This window comes from Anthonomus grandis (genome assembly GCF_022605725.1).
Source record: "Anthonomus grandis grandis chromosome 1 unlocalized genomic scaffold, icAntGran1.3 Chromosome35, whole genome shotgun sequence".
NCBI lineage: Eukaryota > Metazoa > Arthropoda > Insecta > Coleoptera > Curculionidae > Anthonomus > Anthonomus grandis.
Genome location: NW_026088429.1, coordinates 678 through 23,089, shown reverse-complemented (window position 1 = coordinate 23,089; position 22,412 = coordinate 678). Strand labels below are relative to the sequence as shown.

At 37.7% G+C, this 22,412-nt stretch overlaps 2 long non-coding RNA genes across 2 annotated transcripts; both read left to right on the top strand.

Annotated features, from left to right (window-relative positions):
- The first annotated feature begins 3,572 nt into the window (after positions 1–3,572).
- LOC126749401 (uncharacterized) lies at positions 3,573–9,303 on the top strand. Its single transcript, XR_007665056.1, has 3 exons — positions 3,573–3,762; positions 8,971–9,172; positions 9,235–9,303. It is a non-coding gene; the product is annotated as an uncharacterized LOC126749401 (long non-coding RNA).
- Positions 9,304–11,981: 2,678 nt separating this feature from the next.
- LOC126749399 (uncharacterized) lies at positions 11,982–20,299 on the top strand. Its single transcript, XR_007665055.1, has 3 exons — positions 11,982–12,055; positions 17,518–17,610; positions 19,807–20,299. It is a non-coding gene; the product is annotated as an uncharacterized LOC126749399 (long non-coding RNA).
- Positions 20,300–22,412: the final 2,113 nt, after the last annotated feature.

Genomic DNA, 22,412 nt, shown 5'->3' with positions numbered 1-22,412 from the left:
ATAAAATAAAAAATAAAAAAGTCAAAATTGTATAAAAAGAATATTTATTACGTTTAGGTATGCCTAATAAATACATAAATATAATATACAGTTAAACTTAAACATTTCTCAGATAATACAAAAAAAAGTTTTTAAGGCAGTTTGCGCACACTTGTCTGCGAATAAGGGTAAGTGTTCGCAGCTTTAGGTATAAGTTTACGCACTAGTTAATTGACACAAATCGCACACAAAAATTCCAGTTTCGTACGATGTGCATGATTCATCCGAACACTTGGAACACTGAATCCAATTTACACTCGGAGGCTCTTCAAATTTTTCACTGCAAAGTGGGCAAAAATATTGTTTTATATTTTCAGTTAAAATTTTCTTTTTTACGTCTCTTTTTTTAGAGTAGACGGTCCCGCTTGGGGAGAAACACTGCGCAAATTCATAATTTTTTTCTTTTTTATTACTTTTTTCTTTAAGTCTTCTTTAAAAGAACTTGATGTGACAATTTCAGATGTTTGAGCCTTTCTTTTTCTCTTTTGCGAAACTGATGCTTTTGGAAAAGGGCTAATAGTGATCAGAGCTACATAGTCATCTACCTTCTCCTCATTGGTCGCAGGAAGTTCGGTTGTTTCATTTAATTCCTCAGCGTTGTTGGTTTTGGTTATCTCCTCTTGCTGACGAATATTTTCAACATCAGTTACCGAAGCGGGCAGAAAGTCGGGTTCTTGGAAAATGCCGTCATTAAACGGAAATATCCCAGTGACAGAAAAACCAGATGCAGCATTCCCAACTGTTGCTACTTGTTTGTAGGCCTCGTTAAAAAGGCCCGCTATCTGGTACTGCGTTATTGCTCTTCCAGGATGTTGATTCATCCAGCGCTAACATTTTACAGAATGGTGTCTGGAGAAAGTGTAAGAATTTCAATTCCCAATTGTCTGCAATAATTTGGTGCCTCTAGGTTGATGTGCGATGAATGGTTATCCAATATTAATAAAACTGGCGCTTCTTTTTGGGGACGGGCATGATCCTTAAAGTGATACAGCCACTGCCTAAACAAGTCTGTGTTTATATATCCTGAGTCGGATACCATATCAACACAGCCAGTTGGCCCTGCATCAAGAAGTTCACCTTTCATCCTTTTCCTGGGAAAAATCAAAGCGGGATAAAACATATTGACCAGTAGCGCTCATGCAACATATCGCTGTTACTGTTATGTCTCTTTCTGCAGATACAACCTTACCTACTACTTTTTTGCCCTTTGCTGACACTACTCTAGGTGTTTTCCTTGGTACTGTGCTAATCCCAGTTTTATCCATGTTGTAAACACGATTAGCATCAAATTTATTTTTTCATAAAGCAGATTTAAATTTATGAAAAATCTATCCACTTGAGCCTTATTAAATCCTATCGCTCTGGCAAGACTTGTAGGCGTTGATTGGCGTAGGCCCAATTGCTGGTGTCTTTTCAGGAATTCTGCAACCCAATCGCGTCCTGCCATCTTAGAAACTTTGTTAAATCGATTACGAATATTGTTAATTTCGGCATATTGAAAAACTAATCTGCGTAAGGGGTGGATCGTAATATTATAAAACATATTGTCTATAGCTAAGCAATACTCAGCGATTTCGCGCTTTTGCTCGTCAGTAAATGTCGGTCTAAAGCGGCCTAGCGAAACTGCAACAGACTTTAAGGCCGGTCTTTTTCTTAAAGCTGACTCACTAATTCCAACTCGTTCTGCGGCTCTTCTTTGGCTAACACCTTGACCAATCAGGTTTCTCCCTTAGTCTATTTGGGCTTGAGTCACTAACGTTTTTTCTGGTTTTTTTTCTTTGCTATTTTCGGGGCATTTTGCTAAAAAATAAAGAAATATAAGTAAATGGAAAAAGACGGGGCAAGTGTGCGCGCGTATACTTATGCGCGTATACCCTGCGTACACTTACCCCAGACAACAACAAAAAGATAAAGTATAAAAATTTTAAAAATAAGAAAAACATATAAAAATCCAATGGAAGTAAATTATTCTCTATTGAACCTTCTATACACTAAATTAAATCTTGAGTTTAGTTGTGGGATGGGATCGAAGGAATAAAAACAAACGTCACTTTATGTACTGGCCAACGTTTCGCAATAATTTTATTGCTTCATCAGGGCCCTAAGGTAACAAAAAAGACACAATAAAAAAGGATTATTATATATAAACAAAATTTAACTTTTTGGGGTTATGTTGATACCATTAAAAAAAGGAGAAAAAAAAAACAGAAAAACCAAAAAAAAAAAAAACAACAAAATCTTAGATTTGAATTAAAAAAAATACACAAAAAAAAAAAAAAATGATAAAATTGCTTACATAACAGTGTGATTTTGCTTGTCATAAAAAATCATGTTTACAGGAACACACAGGTAACATAGAATGTATAAAATATTCTTCTTTTTTTTTTCCTTTAACAAAAACGGTTTAAAATGATGGGTTGTATCACAGACAGTTGCTTTAAAATTGATTCTACGGTGTACAATAATAATTTAGCATCTAGCCAGAAAAACCGGGTATGCGAGAACACAATAGACGCATTCTTTTTAGTGATAAGAACCAAAACTAAATGGTTCTAGGAAGATAGTCTGGTTGTAAGCAATTTTATAATTTTTTTTTTTGTTGTGTATTTTTTTTAATTCAAATCTAAGATTTTGTTTTTTTTTTTTGGTTTTTCTGTTTTTTTCTCCTTTTTTGGTGGTATCAACATAACCCCAAAAAGTTAAATTTTGTTTATATATAATAATCCTTTTTTATTGTGTCTTTTTTGTTACCTTAGGGCCCTGATGAAGCAATAAAATTATTGCGAAACGTTGGCCAGTACATAAAGTGACGTTTGTTTTTATTCCTTCGATCCCATCCCACAACTAAACTCAAGATTTCAAACCTATAGGATCGCAACTAGAATTTACTAAATTAAAACTTACCGGATTTATCTTTATACACAACCTATAACACAAAAAGAAAATTGCCCAAAAATTTTAAGAAATAGGTTAAAATTTATATTATGCTCGTGGTTGAAAAAGAAAGACGGTAATAACCGACCGCACACCTGCTTCTTAAAGGTGATTTAGCCGTACTGATTTGCATGGCAACGGAACTCCGCTCCCTACTATTTTCGTAAAGATATATGCGCACACTTTCCCACTGCGCACACTTACCCTTAATGACTACAATTTTTTACATGGAGCGGTCCAAAAATATTAAAAGGGGTGGAAAAAATATAAGTAATAACTTTGTACATGTTTTATGCCACCATACATACTTACATTTAATTTCAACGTAAAAATTTTGTATCTTAAGAATTTTAATCAGAATAAACTGAAAATACATTTTATAATTAATAAAACTCCCTGTATATTAATTTATTATTTTTTTATTATTTTTAAACGAAATATAAACATTTTTTCTAGGTAAACACAAGTACCACCCAAGTAAAACTCCGGTGATAGAAACAAATGAAATACCTAGTAAAAATTAGAGGTAAGCCCCCATCTTAGCATCTTACCCATTAAAAATTTTACTATAAATTCTTTTTTGTTTTTTCCAGATTTAAATTCTGTTGGGACAAATCCAGTGTTCACAATCGTAAAATGGAAACAGCCCTAAAGGCCATGCAAACCGGCAAAGACTTTCCAAAGATCCAGACTTTCAGAAAGTTTTCAGGTGGTTCCAGATATATAGGTACTACCTAGATACCAGATGATATTTTCCCACCAGGACCGATTTCACTTTCAATTCTTAAGGTACCTCATTTAAAATTAGAACTTTTTGGATAAATTGAACGTAGTATATACTATCGGACAAAAGTAGAGAAACGTTTAAAAATTTGGTTTTATTTCAATATGCCGACAGTAATGCAGTTCCATATACAGTGACCGCCTAAAGTTTCGCATTTTTCCAGACATTACAGCTGCTCCATCGTAGCTTTGGGAAATAACTTTCTGTACATTATTTTTCACCATTAAATTCAGTGCTTCCATAATGACAGTCGAAATAGCATCTGCGTCTTGTCCACTTGGATTGACAAATGACCAGAATCTTTCATATATCTTCCCTTTGTGTTCATACCTAACTACAAGGCAGGTCTGCGTTTTTCCAGAAATGTCAGTGGTATCATCGGCTATAATGGCAATAAACTTGGACATATCAATTTGCGCTAGTATTTCATCTTAGCACACCTCTAACATACAATCTAAAAGTTCATTTTGTATTGTCTTGGAATGTCCTTTGAAAGCACTACCACTGCTAAAATGATCTTTTATTGCGGAGTCCACACTGCCCATTAGATCCAAGAGACTTCTGAAAACTCCTGCGTTTGACCTTTGGCAGAAAGCAAGACGGTTTACAAACTCATGTAAAACACTATCAATTATTTCGGGTGATATACGTCTAATTTCATATCTAATTCTATTTTTCAAACCTTCTACGTTGTTTGGCTTCTTATTATAAACTTTTCAGGTACCCCCATAGAAAATAGTCTTAGGGATTTTGGTCTGGTGACCTGGCCGGCCACTCTATTGGCCCTCTTCGTCCTATCCATCTTCCTGGAAACACTGTCTGGTTCTTGTTCGTCTGGGTTTAGGGCAGCCAAAGCAGGGATAAGATCTTCTTGAAAAAAATTCAAATAGCGTTGTCCTGTTAAGTTTTCTTCGAAAAAGCATGGCCCAAACATTAATAGATTTACGGTACTGTGTATGAGCCTCAGTTGCCCAGTGTGGACTGACCAGACCAGTACCGATAATTTTGCCGATTTACGACACCGTTTAAACAAAAAGTTGCTTCATCCGAAAACAAAACTCATAACATAAACTGACGGTTATTATCGCAAATGTTCATAATTTGCTCGCAAAATTGAAGTTTCTTCTATCAGGATCGTCCTCATTTAATTCGTGTAAGGGAGAGTTGGGGAATGGTGCGCAGTTAAGCAAAAATTGTATTTGTGGCGAGCCTATAACATATAAATTAGTTTTAAAAATGGTATGAGATGTATTACTTATTAATGTATATACATATATGTAAAATGTTATTTAAAAAAAAACCAACTACGCAAGTATAAAATTAAACAAAAATAAAAAAACCATTTGCGCATAATTACCCGTCCCGACGGGCAATGATGCGCAAGGGTTAGGTAATCGTGCGCAGAAAATATCTGTTTAAAAAAATTATTTATTTTTAAATATTAACATTTAAAGTAGTTAATTTTTTAGTAGTAATATTTAAACAGCAGTATAAAGCCTTAATTTAAACAGTAGTCGCAGATGTAATTTTCTGGAGTATCAGTAGACGTGCAGGCTGCGTGGTTCCAAGAAGCACACATAACACAGCGATACCATAGTTCTTGATTTTTGCCAACTTTTCCACAAATACAACATATCTCGTTGGGTTTTGAGGGAGTTTTTGGAGAAGGCGGCATGAAGTTAAATTTATCAATATCGTCTAACTCATCATCGTCGCATATCTCAGACAATTCATTTTCCAATGAATCATCGGATGTCTCAGGTGTGGCCGCTCTCTTTCTTTATTGTTTTCCTTTAAGTGTTTTTGTATCTTGTGTTTCTTCTTCAAAACATTGTCTTATAGTTTTCTTTTGCAGTGATTTTCCTTTTTCCTTTAAGTTTTCTTCTCTTACTCTCTTCTTTTCGTCAGCGATTTCTAGTTCTTCCCTAACCGGAGTGCTTGTAAGAATTTTTGAACATTGCTTTTTTTAGCATTTTTTTTAACTCCTTTCATAACTTTTTTTGTTGGTATAGGAGCCATAGGAAGGAAAGAGTTCTCTTTCGATGTACCTGGCCGAGGATTGTTACAGTCAATTAAAGATGTTTGTCTAGCCTCTGGCAAAGAATCCTTTTCTTCTGGATCAACTATTTGGCAATGAAACATTAGCTTCTGGTCTGAATAAGGGTGGGTAATTTTCGTCGCTGCTAACAACAGTGCAATTTGTGTTTTGCCTAGAAGGGGTAAAATCATCCTCACTAAATCTGTCTGGATTTAGTGGATAAATTCCTGAAGTGCGGAACCCTGAGACATCTTTCTCTGGCGACTTTCATGAATGCTCTGTTTAATAATTCAGATACGTCATATTTTGTTATTTTTGATGTCCAGAAGTAGATAAATGAAGATCGTATTCTCTATAGCGAGCATTTTTAAGTGGACTAAAAAAAGATAGATCCAATGGCTGAAGACGATCTGAGGTGTGGGGAGGAAGAGAAACCATATTAATATTTCCTTTACAAAAATTATAAGCCGAAATCGAAATATGGCTTGAATGGTTGTCTAAAACCAATATGACAGGATCAGATGCAGTAGGCTTTGCATGTTTTGCAAAATGAGACAACCACTCAACAAATAGCTCAGAGTTGATCCAACCGTTCTTTGAACATTTGTACAAGGCACCTAAGGGTCCATTTTTTGCAGAGTTGTTGGCATTCTTACTCGGGGATATATGAGCATGGGGGGGATGTAATTCCCTGCAGCGCTCATACAAAAAACTCCAGTTATTGTCCTTCCCCTTTCAGCAGATATAGCAGAGCCCACTTTTTTTACTCCTGTGGCACCATAAATTTTCGGACATTTAGCTTGAACCGTTGTAATGCCTGTTTCGTCCATGTTAAATATTCTGCTTGGTTAAAATTTAAACTTTTGCATAAGAATTTTAAGGTTAGAATAAAATAGTTCTACAGATTCTTTATTAAAAGATGAAATCCAATTTAAACTCGTGCCCTCAGGCTGTCGCAGTTTTATCTCGGGAAATCTTTTTAGAAATCCATAAAGCCATGCTTTTCCAGCTAGTCCCTTTTCTCGATTAAAGTTGTGAATAATATTATTTTGTTCTGCATACCTAAATGCAAGCCTTCTAAGACCATCAGGTGTCAACCCAAAAAACAATTTTGAAAGCAGCAGAACATAATCTTTTAATTCACACTCTATTTCTTTAGAGAATACAGTTTTACGGCCCAATCGAGGTAGTTTAAGATCATCTTCCAACAGCTTTTTTCTAAGGGTAGATTCTGGTATTTTAAAGAATCTTCCTACTTCCCTAATTTTTCTTCCGTCGGTCCTTATAGCATCTAGGGCTTTTTGCAAGGTTTCCATCGTATAAGAAAGGATATCAGTCTTTCGTGTGTAATTTCTAGGCATCTGAAAACATTAAATAGTACTATTACTTCTTAGCAACATATAAACAATGTATGATTTAAAGGTGCCTAAATATTCACAATACTCTAGATTTTACAAATATAAGTAATGTAAAACGATTGGACAAAAATTATGGACTTACCGTTTTATTTTCTGACCCCGAAAACTTATAAAAAACAAAGAAAAATTCAATCGGTTAACCTCTCGGCGATCGTAAACACACTAATGTCGCCAACGCCGTCAACGGTCGCGCACACATTTTAGGCACTCCGTTGCAGAGAGCAGCACTGGTTTAGCGTTTCGGATAGCCCGCGAAATACAAAATATCATGGTGCGCACGATTACCCACCGCGCACCATTACCCAACTCTCCCTTATTAGTCTAATTTTATAAGGGTGGTATTAATTTGCTTTTAAAATGCGTCTTACTGACGTTCCGGCTATATTATTATCAACTGAAATTTGTAAAGTTGCATTCTTTGGATTTTCTTCGACAGAGAGCAGAACGTTTAGTTTTGTTTCTTCAGAAATTTTTGGACGACCTGATCTTGACAAATCCCTAACATGACCTGAAGTTATGAATTTGTGCTCTATTCTACTAACTGTTGACTGAGAAATAGGATGGTTTGGGCACAGCTTAACTATGGAATTTTGTAGTTAAGCTGTGGTTTGGGTATTTGGCATTAAACAGTTCACTTACTTCTTTTTGCGTGCGCACTCGATCCCCGTACCCTAGCATCATCAAAATTTCAATTCGTTGGGTTTCCGTTAAATTAGCCATAATTTATTCTGATAAAAACTATTAATTTTCGAACTGACAGTGACATTCAAAAATGGAGATTCTTTACAAATGCAACCATGGAAATAGAAACAACTGGCAGTGTTTATCAACATTATTTTTATCCTCCATTTTAGCTTAATTTCTAAATAGACGTACACATTTGTTTTCTTATTATTTAAATGTAAATATTTCTGAAACAGTTGAGTTTTGAGATAAGGTGTGTTATACGAAACTTGCTTGGAATTTCGCCTATATTTCATAAATGCAATAAAATATATAGCATTCCATTTAAAAAAATGACCGATGACGTCATATCTTTTTTTTTGTTCCACCCTGTATACAAAAATTTATGTGAAATAATGCGTAACTTAAAATAAAAATCGACGGGTCCGAGCGTTTTCTCAAAAAATCATGTCTCTAATTTTTATCGAAATTATGCGGAACTTTAGGCGGTCACTGTATAATACACATTTTATATAAATTATATAAAGTAAACATATTACACAAGTGTTTCATAGATGATACACCCGGCGTACCGCTCTAAAATGATTACTGTTTAGCAAGTGTATCGTTTACGGTATATCACAAAAAAAACTGAAAATCTAAACTGGAAAATTATGAACTGTTCAGTAAAACTGTATATGCGAAATGCTTTCAATATGTATCCTCTAGCTAAAATGGATTTTGGCCCCAGAGACCAGATTTCAATATTTTAGTTCGGCAGCGAACGTGCTAAAAGCCCTTTCAATTTTCTTAGAAATGAAGTTTACCACGACTCTTCAACAACCTTCATGATAATTGTCATCATAGCTATAATTTGTACGATTATCATAATTTTGCTCCTGTTTTTCAAATCAAAGATGCCATCCTTATAATTAAGAAAAAAAAAAAATATATTAGTGTAAATATCTTCTTCTACATCCCAGTTTCAAATAGGGCTCATGTGATATATATAAAGACCCATAAGATGAAATCATTGAGGTAACTTCTCCCCTCCTAACCATCAAAAATGTCACCGTAAATATTTTTTTTTCCAGATATAAGCTGACGTGGCACAACTCCAGAGTTGATCCCAAGGACCTAAAAAAACAGACGCCATCCAACTTGGAAAGATGATGTAAACGAATGAAGACCTTCACGAGATCCAGACTTGTGTACTATTTGTTTTTGGAAGCTAATATTGAACTATTTCTCTTTTTGGATGAACCGTATCAGCGGAGTCCACCTTAAATCGATAAAGTGAGTAACTTAACACTAATAACTTTGGATGAAATAAATGACTTATGGAAACATTTTTCCAGGTGCCTGAGGGTCCCACAATCCAACTAGGACTCCGGTGATAGAAACCAAACCCGCCACAATTTTTGTGGTAAGTAACCGTTGACTCAATCCGGTTGTTCTTTAGTCAAATTAATTTCTCTTTTCACTCTCACGAGATGTGTGACGCTTCTGGTCACGAAGACTCTTCAGATGGTTGGTTATTAGTAAGTGAAGTAAGTAAACTCCTCTATTTTTTAACAAAATATCCTTTCTCCCACCAATAATATTTTTTGTTACAATTTTCTTTCTCTTTCTTCCATGTGTAGTGTCAAAAGTGAGAGTAGCAGATCTGGTCTCAAGGGAGCAAGTTCTCAGGACGTGGACAGAAGGGGACCTGTGAAGTAGACGATAAGGCGGTGAAATATACCTTGAAAAGGTGAATTAAATTTCATGGTGGCTTTTTACCTTATTTATTTTGTCTATATATTTGCATATTTGGTAGTTAAAGACCGTCCACCTCACACAAAGTTTGTTCCCTATTTAATTGACGTGTAAAACATATAATTAACGTGTTGTTTACTGTTGTTTCAGGTATCTACTCGTCCATCCAGGTGAGCCAATTAATTACTATAGGCATGACTTAAGTTTGAAAATCAGAAAATTTTATTAGAAAAATAAAATTCCATGGCGAACTGTTTAAATTTAAGCCAATACCAGAAAATTCCATATCAAATCTTTTTTTTAACGGAATTTCAAACTTAAATAGAAAAGATTTTAGGACTTTAACAAAGGTAGAAATACACATACACACATTTTCCATCCTTGTCGTTGACCATGATGACCAGCCTCCCTAGGACACCCGGTAAAAGCCCTCCCAGCCACTTTCTCTTTTTCCCTCAACACACGCACACACACTCAAAAACGAAGACGACAAATGACTGTTTTCTGAATTTTTAAAGTGTTTTCATTTCTTTCTCCTCGAAATCCCGTTGTAACCTGGTGTTTTTGTGATGTGGGTGAAAAACGAAAAAACCCATACTTTGAAGACTGATATCTCGGCTTCTATAGAAGCTATCGGGAAAATTCCAACGGTTTTGTCTTAGTTTCGTCGTTCTGAATCCAACGAGACTATCCGCAAGGTCGTAGCTCTTGTAATAGCTGAGATATGGCGTTTTTGATGCCCATTTTTGGCCTCAAAAACGGACGTCGAAAACGACTTTTTCAGGATTTTCAAAGTGCTCTCATTCCCTTAATTCTGCTCGGATCCTGTTATAACCCGGTGTTTTCGTAATCTAGGTGACCCAAATAAGACGCTGGTATACTTAGTTTGATTTCGAAAAAAATCAATTTTTGGTGAAAAAATTCGATACCCGTATACACGAAAAATGAAAAATTCCAAACTTTGAAGGTCGATATCTCGGCTTCTATTAGAGCTATCGGGAAAATTCCAACGGCTTTGTCTTAGTTTCGTCGTTCTGAATTCAACAAGACCATCCGCAAGGTCGTAGCTCTTCTAATAGCTGAGATATGGCATTTTTGATGCCCATTTTTGGCCTCAAAAACGGACGTCGAAAACGACTTTTTCACGATTTTCAAAGTGCTCTCATTCCCTTAGTTCTGCTCGGATCCTGTTATAACCCGGTGTTTTCGTAATCTAGGTGACCCAAATAAGACGCTGGTATACTTAGTTTGATTTCGAAAAAAATAAATTTTTGGTGAAAAAATTCGATACCCGTATACCCGAAAAATGAAAAATTCCAAACTTTGAAGGTTGATATCTAGGCTTCTGTTGGAGCTATCGGGAAAATTCCAACGGTTTTGTCTTAGTTTCGTCCTTCAGAATCCAACGAGACCATCCGCAAGGTCGTAGCTCTTCTAATAGCTGAGATATGGCATTTTTGATGCCCATTTTTTGGCCTCAAAAACGGACGTCGAAAACGACTTTTTCACGATTTTCAAAGTGCTCTCATTCCCTTAGTTCTGCTCGGATCCTGTTATAACCCGGTGTTTTCGTAATCTAGGTGACCCAAATAAGACGCTGGTATACTTAGTTTGATTTCGAAAAAAATCAATTTTTGGTGAAAAAATTCGATACGGGGGGGTATACCCGATAAATGAAAAATTCCAAACTTTGAAGTTCGATATCTCGGCTTCTATAGGAGCTATCGGGAAAATTCCAGCGGTTTTGTCTTAGTTTCGTCGTTCTGAATCCAACGAGACCATCCGCAAGGTCGTAGCTCTTCTAATAGCTGAGATATGGCATTTTGATGCCATTTTTGGCCTCAAAAACGGACGTCGAAAACGACTTTTTCACGATTTTCAAAGTGCTCTCATTCCCTTAATTCTGCTCGGATCCTGTTATAACTCGGTGTTTTCGTAATGTAGGTGACCCAAATAAGACGCTGGTATACTTAGTTTGATTTCGAAAAAAATCAATTTTTGGTGAAAAAATTCGATACCCGTATACCCGATAAATGAAAAAATTCCAAACTTTGAAGTTCGATATCTCGGCTTCTATTGGAGCTATCGGGAAAATTCCAACGGTTTTGTCTTAGGTTCGTCGTTCTGAATCCAACAAGACCATCCGCAAGGTCGTAGCTCTTCTAATAGCTGAGATATGGCATTTTTGATGCCCATTTTTGGCCTCAAAAACGGACGTCGAAAACGACTTTTTCACGATTTTCAAAGTGCTCTCATTCCTTAATTCTGCTCGGATCCTGTTATAAACCGGTGTTTTCATAATCTAGGTGACCCAAATAAGACGCTGGTATACTTAGTTTGATTTCGAAAAAAATCAATTTTTGGTGAAAAAATTCGATACGGGGGGTATACCCGATAAATGAAAAATTCCAAACTTTGAAGGTCGATATCTCGGCTTCTATTGGAGCTATCGGGAAAATTCCAACGGTTTTGTCCTTAGTTTCGTCGTTCTGAATCCAACGAGACCATCCGCAAGGTCGTAGCTCTTCTAATAGCTGAGATATGGCATTTTTGATGCCCATTTTTGGCCTCAAAAACGGACGTCGAAAACGACTTTTTCACGATTTTCAAAGTGCTCTCATTCCCTTAATTCTGCTCGGATCCTGTTATAACCCGGTGTTTTCGTAATGTAGGTGACCCAAATAAGACGGCTGGTATACTTAGTTTGATTTCGAACAAAATCAATTTTTGGTGAAAAAATTCGATACGGGGGGTATACCCGATAAATGAAAAATTCCAAACTTTGAAGGTCGGTATCTCGGCTTCTATTGGAGCTATCAGGGAAAATTCCAACGGTTTTGTCTTAGTTTCGTCGTTCTGGATCCAACAAGACCATCCGCAAGGTCGTAGCTCTTCTAATAGCTGAGATATGGCATTTTTGATGCCTATTTTTGGCCTCAAAAACGGACGTCGAAAACGACTTTTTCACGATTTTCAAGTGCTCTCATTCCCTTAATTCTGCTCGGATCCTGTTATAACCCGGTGTTTTCGTAATGTAGGTGACCCAAATAAGTCGCTGGTATACTTAGTTTGATTTCGAAAAAAATCAATTTTTGGTGAAAAAAATCGATACCCGTATACCCGATAAATGAAAAATTCCAAACTTTGAAGGTCGGTATCTCGGCTTCTATTGGAGCTATCGGGAAAATTCCAACGGTTTTGTCTTAGTTTCGTCGTTCTGGATCCAACGAGACCATCCGCAAGGTCGTAGCTCTTCTAATAGCTGAGATATGGCATTTTTGATGCCCATTTTTGGCCTCAAAAACGGACGTCGAAAACGACTTTTTCACGATTTTCAAAGTGCTCTCATTCCCTTAATTCTGCTCGGATCCTGTTATAACCCGGTGTTTTCATAATCTAGGTGACCCAAATAAGACGCTGGTATACTTAGTTTGATTTCGAAAAAAATCAATTTTTGGTGAAAAAATTCGATACGGGGGGGTATACCCGATAAATGAAAAATTCCAAACTTTGAAGTTCGATATCTCGGCTTCTATTGGAGCTATCGGGAAAAATCCAACGGGTTTGTCTAGTTTTGTCGTTCTGAATCCAACGAGACCATCCGCAAGGTCGTAGCTCTTCTAATAGCTGAGATATGGCATTTTTGATGCCCATTTTTGGCCTCAAAAACGGACGTCGAAAACGACTTTTTCACGATTTTCAAAGTGCTCTCATTCCCTTAATTCTGCTCGGATCCTGTTATAACCCGGTGTTTTCATAATCTAGGTGACCCAAATAAGGCGCTGGTATACTTAGTTTGATTTCGAAAAAAATCAATTTTTGGTGAAAAAATTCGATACGGGGGGGTATACCCGATAAATGAAAAAATTCCAAACTTTGAAGTTCGATATCTCGGCTTCTATTGGAGCTATCGGGAAAATTCCAGCGGTTTTGTCTAAGTTTCGTCGTTCTGGATCAACAAGACCATCCGCAAGGTCGTAGCTCTTCTAATAGCTAAGATATGGCATTTTTGATGCCCATTTTTGGCCTCAAAAACGGACGTCGAAAACGACTTTTTCACGATTTTCAAAGTGCTCTCATTCCCTTAATCTGCTCGGATCCTGTTATAACCCGGTGTTTTCTTAATCTAGGTGACCCAAATAAGGCGCTGGTATACTTAGTTTGATTTCGAAAAAAATCAATTTTTGGTGAAAAAATTCGATACGGGGGGGTATACCCGATAAATGAAAAATTCCAAACTTTGAAGGTCGGTATCTCGGCTTCTATTGGAGCTATCGGGAAAATCCCAGCGGTTTTGTCTTAGTTTCGTCGTTCTGAATCCAACGAGACCATCCGCAAGGTCGTAGCTCTTCTAATAGCTGAGATATGGCATTTTTGATGCCCATTTTTGGCCTCAAAAACGGACGTCGAAAACGACTTTTTCACGATTTTCAAAGTGCTCTCATTCCCTTAATTCTGCTCGGATCCTGTTATAACCCGGTGTTTTCATAATCTAGGTGACCCAAATAAGGCGCTGGTATACTTAGTTTGATTCGAAAAAAATCAATTTTTGGTGAAAAAATTCGATACGGGGGGGTATACCCGATAAATGAAAAATTCCAAACTTTGAAGTTCGATATCTCGGCTTCTATTGGAGCTATCGGGAAATTCCAGCGGTTTTGTCTTAGTTTCGTCGTTCTGGATCCAACAAGACCATCCGCAAGGTCGTAGCTCTTCTAATAGCTAAGATATGGCATTTTTGATGCCCATTTTTGGCCTCAAAAACGGACGTCGAAAACGACTTTTTCACGATTTTCAAAGTGCTCTCATTCCCTTAATTCTGCTCGGATCCTGTTATAACCCGGTGTTTTCGTAATGTAGGTGACCCAAATAAGACGCTGGTATACTTAGTTTGATTTCGAAAAAAATCAATTTTTGGTGAAAAAATCGATACCCGTATACCCGATAAATGAAAAATTCCAAACTTTGAATTTCGATATCTCGGCTTCTATTGGAGCTATCGGGAAAAATCCAACGGGTTTGTCTTAGTTTTGTCGTTCTGAATCTAACGAGACCATCCGCAAGGTCGTAGCTCTTCTAATAGCTAAGATATGGCATTTTTGATGCCCATTTTTGGCCTCAAAAACGGACGTCGAAAACGACTTTTTCACGATTTTCAAAGTGCTCTCATTCCCTTAATTCTGCTCGGATCCTGTTATAACCCGGTGTTTTCATAATCTAGGTGACCCAAATAAGACGCTGGTATACTTAGTTTGATTTCGAAAAAAATCAATTTTTGGTGAAAAAATTCGATACGGGGGGGTATACCCGATAAATGAAAAAATTCCAAACTTTGAAGTTCGATATCTCGGCTTCTATTGGAGCTATCGGGCAAAATTCCAACGGTTTTGTCTTAGTTTCGTCGTTCTGAATCCAACAAGACCATCCGCAAGGTCGTAGTTCTTCTAATAGCTGAGATATGGCATTTTTGATGCCCATTTTTGGCCTCAAAAACGGACGTCGAAAACGACTTTTTCACGATTTTCAAAGTGCTCTCATTCCCTTAATTCTGCTCGGATCCTGTTATAACCCGGTGTTTTCGTAATGTAGGTGACCCAAATAAGACGCTGGTCTACTTAGTTTGATTTCGAAAAAAATCAATTTTTGGTGAAAAAATTCGATACCCGTATACCCGATAAATGAAAAATTCCAATTTTGAAGTTCGATATCTCGGCTTCTATTGGAGCTATCGGGAAAAATCCAACGGGTTTGTCTTAGTTTTGTCGTTCTGAATCCAACGAGACCATCCGCAAGGTCGTAGCTCTTCTAATAGCTGAGATATGGCATTTTTGATGCCCATTTTTGGCCTCAAAAACGGACGTCGAAAACGACTTTTTCACGATTTTCAAAGTGCTCTCATTCCCTTAATTCTGCTCGGATCCTGTTATAACCCGGTGTTTTCGTAATGTAGGTGACCCAAATAAGACGCTGGTATACTTAGTTTGATTTCGAAAAAAATCAATTTTTGGTGAAAAAATTCGATACGGGGGTATACCCGATAAATGAAAAATTCCAAACTTTGAAGGTCGGTATCTCGGCTTCTATTGGAGCTATCGGGAAAATTCCAACGGTTTTGTCTTAGTTTCGTCGTTCTGGATCCAAACAAGACCATCCGCAAGGTCGTAGCTCTTCTAATAGCTGAGATATGGCATTTTTGATGCCTATTTTTGGCCTCAAAAACGGACGTCGAAAACGACTTTTTCACGATTTTCAAAGTGCTCTCATTCCCTTAATTCTGCTCGGATCCTGTTATAACCCGGTGTTTTCGTAATGTAGGTGACCCAAATAAGACGCTGGTATACTTAGTTTGATTTCGAAAAAAATCAATTTTTGGTGAAAAAAATCGATACCCGTATACCCGATAAATGAAAAATTCCAAACTTTGAATTTCGATATCTCGGCTTCTATTGGAGCTATCGGGAAAAATCCAACGGGTTTGTCTTAGTTTTGTCGTTCTGAATCCAACGAGACCATCCGCAAGTCGTAGCTCTTCTAATAGCTGAGATATGGCATTTTTGATGCCCATTTTTGGCCTCAAAAACGGACGTCGAAAACGACTTTTTCACGATTTTCAAAGTGCTCTCATTCCCTTAATTCTGCTCGGATCCTGTTATAACCCGGTGTTTTCATAATCTAGGTGACCCAAATAAGACGCTGGTATACTTAGTTTGATTTCGAAAAAAATCAATTTTTGGTGAAAAAATTCGATACGGGGGGGTATACCCGATAAATGAAAAATTCCAAACTTTGAAGTTCGATATCTCGGCTTCTATTGGAGCTATCGGGAAAAATCCAACGGGTTTGTCTTAGTTTGTCGTTCTGAATCCAACGAGACCATCCGCAAGGTCGTAGCTCTTCTAATAGCTGAGATATGCATTTTTGATGCCCATTTTTGGCCTCAAAAACGGACGTCGAAAACGACTTTTTCACGATTTTCAAAGTGCTCTCATTCCCTAATTCTGCTCGGATCCTGTTATAACCCGGTGTTTTCATAATCTAGGTGACCCAAATAAGGCGCTGGTATACTTAGTTTGATTTCGAAAAAATCAATTTTTGGTGAAAAAATTCGATACGGGGGGGTATACCCGATAAATGAAAAATTCCAAACTTTGAAGGTCGGTATCTCGGCTTCTATTGGAGCTATCGGGAAAATCCCAGCGGTTTTGTCTTAGTTTCGTCGTTCTGAATCCAACGAGACCATCCGCAAGGTCGTAGCTCTTCTAATAGCTGAGATATGGCATTTTTGATGCCCATTTTTGGCCTCAAAAACGGACGTCGAAAACGACTTTTTCACGATTTTCAAAGTGCTCTCATTCCCTTAATTCTGCTCGGATCCTGTTATAAACCCGGTGTTTTCATAATCTAGGTGACCCAAATAAGGCGCTGGTATACTTAGTTTGATTTCGAAAAAAATCAATTTTTGGTGAAAAAATTCGATACGGGGGGGTATACCCGATAAATGAAAAATTCCAAACTTTGAAGTTCGATATCTCGGCTTCTATTGGAGCTATCGGGAAAATTCCAGCGGTTTTGTCTTAGTTTCGTCGTTCTGGATCCAACAAGACCATCCGCAAGGTCGTAGCTCTTCTAATAGCTAAGATATGGCATTTTTGATGCCCATTTTTGGCCTCAAAAACGGACGTCGAAAACGACTTTTTCACGATTTTCAAAGTGCTCTCATTCCCTTAATTCTGCTCGGATCCTGTTATAACCCGGTGTTTTCGTAATGTAGGTGACCCAAATAAGACGCTGGTATACTTAGTTTGATTTCGAAAAAAATCAATTTTTGGTGAAAAAAATCGATACCCGTATACCCGATAAATGAAAAATTCCAAATTTTGAAGTTCGATATCTCGGCTTCTATTGGAGCTATCGGGAAAAATCCAACGGGTTTGTCTTAGTTTTGTCGTTCTGAATCCAACGAGACCATCCGCAAGGTCGTAGCTCTTCTAATAGCTGAGATAAGGCATTTTTGATGCCCATTTTTGGCCTCAAAAAACGGACGTCGAAAACGACTTTTTCACGATTTTCAAAGTGCTCTCATTCCCTTAATTCTGCTCGGATCCTGTTATAACCCGGTGTTTTCGTAATGTAGGTGACCCAAATAAGACGCTGGTATACTTAGTTTGATTTCGAAAAAAATCAATTTTTTGGTGAAAAAATTCGATACACTCTCACGAGATGTGTATGAAAAATTCCAAACTTTGAAGTTCGATATCTCGGCTTCTATTGGAGCTATCGGGAAAATTCCAACGGTTTTGTCTTAGGTTCGTCGTTCTGAATCCAACAAGACCATCCGCAAGGTCGTAGCTCTTCTAATAGCTGAGATATGGCATTTTTGATGCCCATTTTTGGCCTCAAAAACGGACGTCGAAAACGACTTTTTCACGATTTTCAAAGTGCTCTCATTCCCTTAGTTCTGCTCGGATCCTGTTATAACCCGGTGTTTTCGTAATGTAGGTGACCCAAATAAGACGCTGGTATACTTAGTTTGATTTAGAAAAAAATCAATTTTTGGTGAAAAAATTCGATACGGGGGGGTATACCCGATAAATGAAAAATTCCAAACTTTGAATTTCGATATCTCGGCTTCTATTGGAGCTATCGGGAAAAATCCCAACGGGTTTGTCTTAGTTTTGTCGTTCTGAATCCAACGAGACCATCCGCAAGGTCGTAGCTCTTCTAATAGCTAAGATATGGCATTTTTGATGCCCATTTTTGGCCTCAAAAACGGACGTCGAAAACGACTTTTTCACGATTTTCCAAAGTGCTCTCATTCCCTTAATTCTGCTCGGATCCTGTTATAACCCGGTGTTTTCATAATCTAGGTGACCCAAATAAGACGCTTCTGGTATACTTAGTTTGATTTCGAAAAAAATCAATTTTTGGTGAAAAAATTCGATACGGGGGGGTATACCCGATAAATGAAAGATTCCAAACTTTGAATTTCGATATCTCGGCTTCTATTGGAGCTATCGGGAAAAATCCAACGGGTTTGTCTTAGTTTTGTCGTTCTGAATCCAACGAAACCATCCGCAAGGTCGTAGCTCTTCTAATAGCTAAGATATGGCATTTTTGATGCCCATTTTTGGCCTCAAAAACGGACGTCGAAAACGACTTTTTCACGATTTTCAAAGTGCTCTCATTCCCTTAATTCTGCTCGGATCCTGTTATAACCCGGTGTTTTCGTAATGTAGGTGACCCAAATAAGACGCTGGTATACTTAGTTTGATTTCGAAAAAAATCAATTTTTGGTGAAAAAAAATCGATACCCGTATACCCGATAAATGAAAAATTCCAAACTTTGAATTTCGATATCTCGGCTTCTATTGGAGCTATCGGGAAAAATCCAACGGGTTTGTCTTAGTTTTGTCGTTCTGAATCCAACGAGACCATCCGCAAGGTCGTAGCTCTTCTAATAGCTAAGATATGGCATTTTTGATGCCCATTTTTGGCCTCAAAAACGGACGTCGAAAACGACTTTTTCACGATTTTCAAAGTGCTCTCATTCCCTTAATTCTGCTCGGATCCTGTTATAACCCGGTGTTTTCATAATCTAGGTGACCCAAATAAGACGCTGGTATACTTAGTTTGATTTCGAAAAAAATCAATTTTTGGTGAAAAAATTCGATACGGGGGGGTATACCCGATAAATGAAAAATTCCAAACTTTGAAGTTCGATATCTCGGCTTCTATTGGAGCTATCGGGAAAATTCCAACGGTTTTGTCTTAGTTTCGTCGTTCTGAATCCAACAAGACCATCCGCAAGGTCGTAGCTCTTCTAATAGCTGAGATATGGCATTTTTGATGCCCATTTTTGGCCTCAAAAAACGGACGTCGAAAACGACTTTTTCACGATTTTCAAAGTGCTCTCATTCCCTTAGTTCTGCTCGGATCCTGTTATAACCCGGTGTTTTCGTAATGTAGGTGACCCAAATAAGACGCTGGTATACTTAGTTTGATTTCGAAAAAAATCAATTTTTGGTGAAAAAATTCGATACCCGTATACCCGATAAATGAAAAATTCCAAATTTTGAAGTTCGATATCTCGGCTTCTATTGGAGCTATCGGGAAAAAATCCAACGGGTTTGTCTTAGTTTTGTCGTTCTGAATCCAACGAGACCATCCGCAAGGTCGTAGCTCTTCTAATAGCTGAGATATGGCATTTTTGATGCCCATTTTTGGCCTCAAAAACGGACGTCGAAAACGACTTTTTCACGATTTTCAAAGTGCTCTCATTCCCTTAATTCTGCTCGGATCCTGTTATAACCCGGTGTTTTCATAATCTAGGTGACCCAAATAAGGCGCTGGTATACTTAGTTTGATTTCGAAAAAAATCAATTTTTGGTGAAAAAATTCGATACGGGGGGGTATACCCGATAAATGAAAAATTCCAAACTTTGAAGTTCGATATCTCGGCTTCTATTGGAGATATCGGGAAAATTCCAGCGGTTTTGTCTTAGTTTCGTCGTTCTGAATCCAACGAGACCATCCGCAAGGTCGTAGCTCTTCTAATAGCTGAGATATGGCATTTTTGATGCCCATTTTTGGCCTCAAAAACGGACGTCGAAAACGACTTTTTCACGATTTTCAAAGTGCTCTCATTCCCTTAATTCTGCTCGGATCCTGTTATAAACCCGGTGTTTTCGTAATGTAGGTGACCCAAATAAGACGCTGGTATACTTAGTTTGATTTCGAAAAAAATCAATTTTTGGTGAAAAAATTCGATACGGGGGGGTATACCCGAAAAATGAAAAATTCCAAACTTTGAAGTTCGATATCTCGGCTTTTATTGGAGCTATCGGGAAAATTCCAACGGTTTTGTCTTAGTTTCGTCGTTCTGAATCCAACAAGACCATCCGCAAGGTCGTAGCTCTTCTAATAGCTGAGATATGGCATTTTTGATGCCCATTTTTTGGCCTCAAAAACGGACGTCGAAAACGACTTTTTCACGATTTTCAAAGTGCTCTCATTCCCTTAGTTCTGCTCGGATCCTGTTATAACCCGGTGTTTTCGTAATGTAGGTGACCCAAATAAGACGCTGGTATACTTAGTTTGATTTAGAAAAAAATCAATTTTTGGTGAAAAAATTCGATACGGGGGGGTATACCCGATAAATGAAAAATTCCAAACTTTGAATTTCGATATCTCGGCTTCTATTGGAGCTATCGGGAAAAATCCAACGGGTTTGTCTTAGTTTTGTCGTTCTGAATCCAACGAGACCATCCGCAAGGTCGTAGCTCTTCTAATAGCTGAGATATGGCATTTTTGATGCCCATTTTTGGCCTCAAAAACGGACGTCGAAAACGACTTTTTTCACGATTTTCAAAGTGCTCTCATTCCCTTAGTTCTGCTCGGATCCTGTTATAACCCGGTGTTTTCGTAATGTAGGTGACCCAAATAAGACGCTGGTATACTTAGTTTGATTTCGAAAAAAATCAATTTTTGGTGAAAAAATTCGATACGGGGGGGTATACCCGATAAATGAAAAATTCCAAACTTTGAAGTTCGATATCTCGGCTTCTATTGGAGCTATTCGGGAAAATTCCAACGGTTTTGTCTTAGTTTCGTCGTTCTGAATCCAACAAGACCATCCGCAAGGTCGTAGCTCTTCTAATAGCTGAGATATGGCATTTTTGATGCCCATTTTTGGCCTCAAAAACGGACGTCGAAAACGACTTTTTCACGATTTTCAAAGTGCTCTCATTCCCTTAATTCTGCTCGGATCCTGTTATAACCCGGTGTTTTCATAATCTAGGTGACCCAAATAAGGCGCTGGTATACTTAGTTTGATTTCGAAAAAAATCAATTTTTGGTGAAAAAATTCGATACGGGGGGGTATACCCGATAAATGAAAAATTCCAAACTTTGAAGTTCGATATCTCGGCTTCTATTGGAGCTATCGGGAAAATTCCAGCGGTTTTGTCTTAGTTTCGTCGTTCTGGATCCAACAAGACCATCCGCAAGGTCGTAGCTCTTTTAATAGCTAAGATATGGCATTTTTGATGCCCATTTTTGGCCTCAAAAACGGACGTCGAAAACGACTTTTTCACGATTTTCAAAGTGCTCTCATTCCCTTAATTCTGCTCGGATCCTGTTATAACCCGGTGTTTTCTTAATCTAGGTGACCCAAATAAGGCGCTGGGTATACTTAGTTTGATTTCGAAAAAAATCAATTTTTGGTGAAAAAATTCGATACGGGGGGGTATACCCGATAAATGAAAAATTTCCAAACTTTGAAGGTCGGTATCTCGGCTTCTATTGGAGCTATCGGGAAAATCCCAGCGGTTTTGTCTTAGTTTCGTCGTTCTGAATCCAACGAGACCATCCGCAAGGTCGTAGCTCTTCTAATAGCTGAGATATGGCATTTTTGATGCCCATTTTTGGCCTCAAAAACGGACGTCGAAAACGACTTTTTCACGATTTTCAAAGTGCTCTCATTCCCTTAATTCTGCTCGGATCCTGTTATAACCCGGTGTTTTCATAATCTAGGTGACCCAAATAAGGCGCTGGTATACTTAGTTTGATTTCGAAAAAATCAATTTTTGGTGAAAAAATTCGATACGGGGGGGTATACCCGATAATGAAAAATTCCAAACTTTGAAGTTCGATATCTCGGCTTCTATTGGAGCTATCGGGAAAATTCCAGCGGTTTTGTCTTAGTTTCGTCGTTCTGGATCCAACAAGACCATCCGCAAGGTCGTAGCTCTTCTAATAGCTAAGATATGGCATTTTTGAT